The 9,032-nt window shown below is 46.1% G+C and overlaps 1 pseudogene; it reads right to left on the bottom strand.

Moving 5' to 3' along the window:
- Positions 1-480: 480 nt before the first annotated feature.
- LOC115325124 lies at positions 481-8,694 on the bottom strand (annotated as a pseudogene).
- Positions 8,695-9,032: the final 338 nt, after the last annotated feature.

Below are 9,032 nucleotides of genomic sequence, written 5' to 3'. Positions count from 1 at the left end.
CGGTATAAGTGATAAAAAGAATTAAATTACCATAAAAGAAGGACATTGAGGCACCCTAGCCAGAATAATAAAAAAAAATGTATCCTATCGTTATAATATGGTGATGGTAGTTCATAATGTTAGAACAGTTTCTACAGTGCTTAAAGTTTCCGTAACGAGCACTAACAGTTCCTTCGATGAAGTCAAGATTGGCAGTTGTTCCTGACTTCTACCAACATATCAGACGGGAATTTTTTTTTTTTTTTCAGCCTGATGACAGTAAAGGAAACGGCCGAATAGCGCGCGCCACTAGGACATTGCGCGCCACAGTGACACTGGGTGTTTACCATGCGACGCTCGTAATTCGAATCGCGAGTTCATTCGCCGATTTGTTTAATGCCATTCGAATAAACTTCCCGTGTGGCAGGCGTATTAGACCTTCCCCTCAGTATTTACAACCCCCATTACAAATATGAAGGTTCCGGGAAACGTACTTTGTGTTCAGGAGCCATTTTCGCGGATGGGCTTGTCCGTTGCTTGACTGACCTTGGTTTCGTCCAAGGCTGCAGTTTCCAGAATCAGACGGCGGATCTCCTGAACGAAACTAATACCCCTGTCAGACGGCAGCTAAAATGGCATTTACGCCAAATGGCATTCAGTGTAAATGTCATTTAGGCACTGCCACACGGCAACTCGAATGGCATTCAAACGAAATGCCATTTCAGGTAAACTGAGTTTGTAATGCGTACTCTCGTCGGCAGCGCTCGACAAATGTGACGGGAGTTTTTTTTTAAAAAGAAGGCATTAATGCGGAAACAATTTTTATTTCGTTTTAATTACGAAAACAATTAGTTCAACGCATATTTTGCACACACTTTACGTTCCTAAATGTTTAACCTACTCACGGCTCCAGCGGCTCCAGCTATCTAGCAGGCCTAATTGCTCTGAACCCAGCGCCAAAGCCTTGTGCCAGCGCTGAACCGCTGTAACTGTCGTGAGCTCGCCTCGGTCGGCTGTTGGTTCGTTGGTTCCATTTCCAGTTACGCTCAACATTTGCGCGTTTTTACGATGTCGGAAGGAGCGCCTGCCGGCAAGAAAAGGCCACCTGTTAATTATACCACCCGCGAGACGTCGGCACAACTATGTGAGACGAGCACCTCGAATGCCTTCGGTAGCAGAAGCGGAACGGCGGGTTCTGCGCCGGCATTCGGGCGTTTTTAGAAGCCCTCGGTTTTCAAGACAGATGTCGCAGTCCATCACAACACCGAAACATCGAGGAACATGTTTGGGTAAGATATAACTTTGACGGTGGGCGTAACCAACGTGAGCACGCAAAACCACGACGCGCAAAACAATTAGCGGAGCGGACGGCCGCCTAGTGTTTGTTTTGCGTGTGTGGGTCGTCGTAGCACTGCGTACATTGAACGAGTTCACTGCACGACCGGCTTGGTCGTGGTTCATACTATTATAGCTGTCTCCGCCTAGCAGCGCTTTAAATTTCGCGTTTGTTGCGCAGGTCTGTTGTTCTAATAAACGTAGTGTAGGTATTCGCCACCGTGCCCTTTCCCGGCTTTTACATTCCCATTGACATGCTCCGAAAAGAAATAAAAAGAAATGCTGCATAAAGTCAGTCTCTGAATGTGTCTATTTCTAGCTTTCTTTGATGTTGGATAATCCCATTCTGTTTCAAAGCCAAATATGCTACGTGTGTTTACATGATACGTGTACAATTTTATTCCAAAACATCACAAAAATCGTTTGATAAGGTATTGCACATATACATTGAAAACAGTTGCTGCACAGTTGCTACTTAAGATATCTACATGTTCTAGAAAACATCTGCTGCTGGGGGCCACCATAGAAGTAGGCAAAGTGATCTGGCTAGATTATAGAAAAATCTATAAGTTCCTGGGATCACTGCCTCTAAATAACAAGTGCAGTTTCTTGCAGCCATGGCCACTTATGTGACATTCTCCTCACTTGTTTTCAGACGTGCAGTGCAAAAGTACTGCAGAAAGAGCAACCAGTGTGAGGTACCTTCGGAAAAGCCGCAATAAAATAATTTTGTGGGGCTGAAAAGGACAGTGCAATAGCCAGCATCAGGGCTGCCACTGGTAGTGACCCCAAGATACCAGTAACAATGTCAGTGATCATGCCACAAGTTCCAGAACAGGCCGACGAAGCAGGCCTTTTAATGCCATCTTCTCCCACTTGGCTCAGTACAGCTTCCAGCCCGGACGGAGAGGCATCGCAGGCCAGCACTATGGGACGTTACAGATCGTAGTGTCTTAGAACATCTGAGGATTCTAGCAGACCCATGGCACGCTTGTACGCCTCTCCTTCCGTCTTCGTCCAGGCCCACACCTTATCCTTATCCAGAAGGCGATAAAGGGTTCCAACAGATGGGCAGCCCCCTTCAAAAAACAACCATAGAGGTCCAGAGCTCCCAAGAATGACTTTAGTTCTGTCTTGTTCGTCAATTCTGAAGCTTTCTTGGTGGCCTTCACCTTTTCGGCCGAAGGACTCACGTCGTCCTTGTTAGTACGGTACCACAGCTACTATACTTCCTCGACTTGGAAAGCGCACTTGTTAACGTTCAGACACAGGCCGTTGTCCTGGATGTGCTGCAGCACCCTCGGCAGCCTATCGTCGTGTTCAGCTCCCGTTTGTCCTCCGATGAGAATGTCATCCGAAATAGCCTACACTCCTTCAAGGCTGTTCAAGAGTTTTTCCATATAAAGATGTGGGGTTCTGCCGGGCACTGTTAGTATATTATTAGTCGTATGAAGGGAAAAAGAAGCGCCTAAGGAAAGGAGTGGAATGACGTTTCAACCAAACGGTATTTTTCAGGTATACTAAAAGGGGAGACGACTGATCAATAGGGTCAGATCGGCTTTGAAGTGCAGGGACGAAGGATAGGCCCTTTGATAAGATAACGTGTTCAGGGGCAGTGAGGTATAAATCGTCACGTATGGCAACACCATCATTCTGTTGGACGGCAGCCTCATGATTTCGGGGCAAGAGAGTGTCTAGTTTCCTTGATTTACAGGCGAGACCATCGGCATAGAGGACCATCGGCATAGAGATACTTCAAGAATTTTGTCGACAAGTTTGCGTGAGTGAGAATGGAAAGATGAGTCAAGGGACTTGAGGAGTCTTTTAGCGACGGTGAGCTTTTGGCGTAACTGGGCACAGTGGTCATTATGATATCTCAGATCTGCCTTCACTAGGTGGAGAGCAGCATTATCTAATATTTGTGACACTTTTATGGGCCGGATGAATTATCATTGGCAGGTTGAGAGGAGGGCCGGTGTGTTCGCACGCAAGACATGTCGGAGTGCCGCACGGCGTGGTACCGGAGAGCAAGGTCTGACGCTTTGTGGACTGGTTGCTGCGTACTGGAAAGGATCGTAAGTTGGGCTGTCGATAGGAACTTAGGGTGGGTGCTTTAAAAATAACTTTAGAGTCTACGAGGTGGGAAGTGGTCTCCATGATTAGTTTGCCGAGCCTGGGTACGGAGGGATGGAACGTAAAGATGAGGGGGTTTCGGAGTGCTTGTTGTGTACTAGAAGGGTTTGTAAGTTGGCCTGACGACGGTAAGTTAGGGCGGGTGCTTTGGAAACTACTGTAGAGTCTACGAAGTGGGAAGTGGTTTCCATGATTAGTTTGCCGAGCCTGGGTATGGAGGGACGGAACGTAGAGATGAGGGGGTTTCGGAGTGGTTGCTGTGTACTAGAAGGGATTGTAAGTTGGGCTGACGACGGTAAGTTAGGGCGGGTGCTTTAGAAACTACTGTTGAGTCTACGAGGTGGGAAGTGGTCTCCACGATTAGTTTGCCGAGCCTGGGTATGGAGGGACGGAACATAGAGATGAGGGGGTTTCGGAGTGGTTGGTGCGTACTGGAAGGGATCGTAAGTTGGGCTGTCGATAGGAAGTTAGAGCGGATGCTTTAGAAATAACTGTAGAGACTACGAGGTTGGAAGTGGTTACCATTAGTTCGCCGAGCCTGGGTATGGAGGGGTGGAACGTAAAGATGAGGCGGTTTCAGAGTGGTTGCTGCGTACTGGAAGGGATTGTAAGTTGGGCTGTCGATATTAAGTTAGGGCGGGTGCTTTAGAAATAACTGTAGAGTCTACGAGGTGTGAAGTGGTTTTCATTAGTTTGCCGAGCCTGGGTATGGAGGGATGGAACGTAAAGATGAGGGGGTTTCGGAGTGGCTGCTGCGTACTGGAAGGGATCGTAAGTTGGGCTGTCGATAGGAAGTTAGGGCGGGTAATTTAGAAATAACTTTAGAGTCTACGAGGTGGAAAGTGGCATCCATGATTAGTTTGCTGAGCCTGAGTATGAACGGATGGAACGTGATGATGAGGGGGTTGCACGGTGGTTTAGATCTTGGTTGGGGAAATATGGCGTCGTGGCGCGAAATGTTAGAGACGCGACTGCTCGCATTGCGCAGAAGGCCGAGTGGGTAGCTACTTTCAATAAAGAAGGCGGTCATCGTCTTAAAGGGGCACTCAGGCGGATTCTGATATCGTCTATTTATTGTCATAACTCAATCTATGGACTCTAAGCATCCTAGCAAACCTGAAATTACAAACAAGGCTGGTCGATTTTCCTATTAAAAATCCAATTAAAGATTGTGGCATGCTCTGCTTTCTGCGCCCTGGCGCAGAACACCAGGGGGTGCCACCGGACGGGAAGGCAGCAGGGGGGGGGGGGGGGGGGGGCACATGACAGCCAATTACGAATGATGGCTTCCGGCAGACTAAATTTTCAAATACGTACGCCTTTGAAAAATCAATCCGCCGAGAAGCCGTCACTCGTGACTGGCTGTCGCGTGCCCTCCCCTGCTGCCTTCCCGCCCGTCCGGTGACACCCCCTGGTGTTCTGCGCCACGACACAGAAAAAGAGGCACATGGTTTATGACGAGTTCCCGGAATGGCGAGCGGTTCGGTAAAACCAGCTTGACTCGCCGTGGCTTGGCTTCTGCTGACTCGCCGATGTTCCCAGATGCACACGCACAACACTCACGACGCAAGATTCCGTTTCCTGTTAAGTGCAAGATATAGGCTTTCAATGCCGCTACCGAGCTTGCACCCTCATGTAGTGGGATCATCGTTCAGGGCAACATGCTCATGCTCATAGCTTCAGCTTCACTCGCACATGAAGTAAATAAAATCATAGCCCCTGTGTCCACTCTAATTCTCCAAGCCAGTAGTAGGACGAAATTTATCCATCACTACAAGAAGTTAGGAGTGATGCTGAGAAGTCTGGGAGGGTCGCCACATGTACGGGATTGACTGATCGACGTGCAGTTCGCTGAGAGATGATGTCCTGGGTTGGGCAAGGTTCGATCATGTTTGATGTTATCAGGAACACGTGGTTACACAGGATCCGTGGGGACATGGCAGTCTCATTGGTTGTGGCCATATGTGCCTGGAGCGTCACTGCTTTCCGAGTGCTAGCCAGTGCCCAAGTCTGGAACATGGTCACGACGCTGCCTCAGCATCCCAACATTAAGATACTGGAACTGGTAGCAGTGGTCTAGGAGAGCCAGAGAAATCACTGTAGTTGGATAGAAACATTGCAACAGATGCATCAGTCCTCTAGGCCTAAGATATCTTGCACCTTAGACATATTATTCTTAAAATTGGAGATTCAATGGGGAAGCAGAGCAGCCAAAATTGCACCACACAGCTGGCTTGGAACATTTCTTTGAAACTCCACAGAATGGCGAATATTCTATAGCTTCTAAACATAGTATTTACAGTGCTAGAAGCTGGCACTCTTGTCTCGTATTTAGAAACAGTTATTTAGTCCTTTTCACCTCATCAAGGATGCACTATTGGGAATATGATCAATCCAGTTGTTTTACTCACATTAAAGCGAGTTTACGAATAACTTTAGAATGTTGACAGGAGCTATATCAGTTAGTTTTGAGTGCCACTCAGTAAAAGGGAGACGTGATTTCTTTTTTTTTTTTTTAATTTGTGAGTTTGAAACAAGATTGCCTCAATTTTCTAAGGGCTAGAAAAACCATATAGGGATATTATTTCTACTAGTTCAAACATTTTTTTTTTTAATAAATCGCGCTTCGTTACAATGAACTTTTTTTTTTTTTTTTTGCAAAAAGGGTACTTACTATTTTTATTGTGCTTTGGTAGCCGCTGATGCTGAAACTTGATGTCACAGGTGGCATTCGTACAGCGATGCTCTATGACCTGAGGGAGTCCTGGGGCTGTTCGGTTATCCCGACTGTGTTTAACCGTTCAGCGGCCTCGGCGGCGCTCACGATCTCCGGCCAGTCGCGTCGGATAGATGCGATCACTTGGCAGTGGTTTGCCCCACGACAAGCAAGTTGGCGATGGTTCTGTCCTTCGCAGTAGAGTATGGCTTTGCAGCGCCGACTCGCTTTCTCACTGGGGTGGTTTGGTGCACACAAGTCACCTGGCCAACCAAGCACTCTATGTAACACCGACACACATTCACAAGATACCTGATCACGTCACCGGCATCAACCAAACGCCTGCTTGAAGACGTAGTACGTTAGTAGATACGGTAGCCTGTCTTCAAACCGAAGCTCGCGGAATGCGTCTCCGACAAAGATGACGGACGGCCTTCTCAACAGCCAGAGACGCTTGAACCCTTACCGCCGTGATAGTGACGGCAGAAGCGCAATGCGGCATCCACGATCCTTCGCAGACGTAGAAGTGAACACGGCAGTGGAAGATCGGGCGTGGGGGGCAACCAGAGCAAGCAAGCACTACCGAAATTAACGAAAGAATTCGGTGCTGACTGTGCGAGCAAGCTGTCAGCTGTAGTGGCAGAGGCGGTGCGCTGGAGGCTCGGCTTACGGATCGGCTTATGACCACGTTAGTGACGTTAGGTTGGCTAATGGATTTCGCCCCACTCTTCGCTTTATTTGTTCGTCAGAAACCGACTTTCTATCCCGCTTTTTTGTTATATTTTGCTATCCTAGCAGACAACACACACACGAAAAAAGTGTTTTGCCGTGTTAAAATTGTTTATTGACGAAAACATGATCTATGTGCACGAGACGAATTTGCGATCGCAATCGTAATAAACATCACTTAAATGTCAGTTTAGTTGTCGTCTGGCAGGTCCCATCCCGAATGTCATTTGAAAACCTGAATGTCATTTGGCGTAAATGCCATTTTAGCTGCCGTCTGAGAGGGCTATAAGATGAAGAGACTTTATTAAAAACCGTTACTATTGATACATTGCGCAATCTACAAGTGTTTATCTATATAGGAGACGAGGTGTTTTATTACGCGTGTTATTAAATTTTATTACCTGGGATAAAGTTATAAAAATGAGTAGTAATCAATATTTAAAATAGTTTCTAATAAATGACGACGTCTAAAATGATGTCTAAAAGAGATTTTACTATGCAACTTACTCTGTAGCTAATAAAATTATTCTAGTAATTTAATTTTACATTATTATGTTTGTTCAATGTCTTTAAATAATCTTTAGAAGAAATGTGTTAAATTGTTTACGATAAAAAAATAAACAACATTCATGAGTCTTGGGATACTTTAGATCTCCTTTGACGCTGTAGCCAGAGCTACCGCGTCAATGGAAAATGAGAAAATGAAGCGCTACCAGAAAACTGCAGATACATTTGCTCTGCGCTACAGTTGTAATATTAAACTCTACACGCAAAACGAGATACCGAGTGGCAATGTGCTCTGGTCCTTAAAAAGTGATACATACGAAAATAGATAATGTAATATTATAATGCAATTAAATGCAAAGGTGCAAACGAGCTGGAAAAGAATGCCGGAAATAATCCCTGGAGAAGGGGAACAAGAGGGACAAAGGAGAAACATAAATCTCCAAACACAGCTATACGTGGCTTGCACATGACGTCATTTCCGATGCCCTCCAGAGAAAAGGGGAAGAAGGAGCTTTCCTCTTATCAGGAACCTCCTTTGTGCGTCCCGGATTTGCACAGGCGTCGCTATTCTCCTCCCAGAAGATTATAGAAGATTAACCTGTCACTCAAACTTCTTACAAAAGCAGCTTCCGTCTCCTCCTTTTACTTGGTGTTCAAAAGTATACGATGTGACGTCAGTGAAAGGAGCCTATGGCTTACATTTATGATGGCTATTGAGTTACTTAGGTATTAAGTACAAAAATAATCTTATTATTTATTTGTGATATGGTATGATATAAAATGTGACAAATTATCTTATTTTGGTAATATTTGACGAATGCTCAATAAGATACTTCAACGTAAGATACCACTGGTTATTGCATGGTCCTACATTAACGTCTTCTTGGAGTATTTTTTCTTGCCACCCGGGCGATCAGGGTGACGGGAGTCCTCGACGATGTAGGTTGACGTGCATTGTCGTCCCACATGTTCGTTCCAATCCAGGACTGCCAGACGTTGTCTCAGGTTGTACGAGTTATCCAAGTAATGAACATGGCGTTGTTGAATGATTCAACATAGTAGGTGTCTTTTGCTTGATTGTAGTCTTTGGCATTCTTGAAAATTGTAGTCGAACACAAGAAAGAGGACACAAGCTTCTCCGCAACAGGATCCTTAATCAGCAGTGTGCTGGCAACATGTCCTGTCGCCTTGCAGGGAGAGTCCTCTACGCAGCTTCCATGACGCCCACAGAAGTGGTCGACGCAGTTCAACAGCGTCGTCCTCAATTTCGTTGCGCTGCCTCTACCTGCCGCCATCGCGAAGTAGGCATGCTTTCTGACTAATTTACACTTGTCAGAAAGTTCAACAAAGGGAGGACGTGGCGTCCTCCCTTTGTTTTTTTTTTTGGGGGGGGGGGGGATTAGACACGATTTTTTTTATGCCTTTCAAAGTTCCTTTGGCGGCGTGCCATCTGTCGTTGGAGGTTTTTGGTTCCGTTTTGCTCCCGTATAAGTTTGTTAACCATTGTGTTGCGGTCGTGTGAATGATCATTCGCAATGGTACTCCTTTCTTTGAAATATTCGTACAGTTGTCTAGTTCCAAGAGCTTCGTGCTTTTGCAACGAAGGCTCTTCCTTCTTCGTCACGTGAAGAAT

Source organism: Ixodes scapularis, unplaced genomic scaffold (assembly GCF_016920785.2).
Source record: "Ixodes scapularis isolate PalLabHiFi unplaced genomic scaffold, ASM1692078v2 PGA_scaffold5__190_contigs__length_132052651, whole genome shotgun sequence".
NCBI classification, from domain to species: Eukaryota; Metazoa; Arthropoda; class Arachnida; order Ixodida; family Ixodidae; genus Ixodes; species Ixodes scapularis.
Note: the sequence above shows the minus strand (reverse complement) of the source record. Positions and strands in the feature narration are given on the sequence as shown.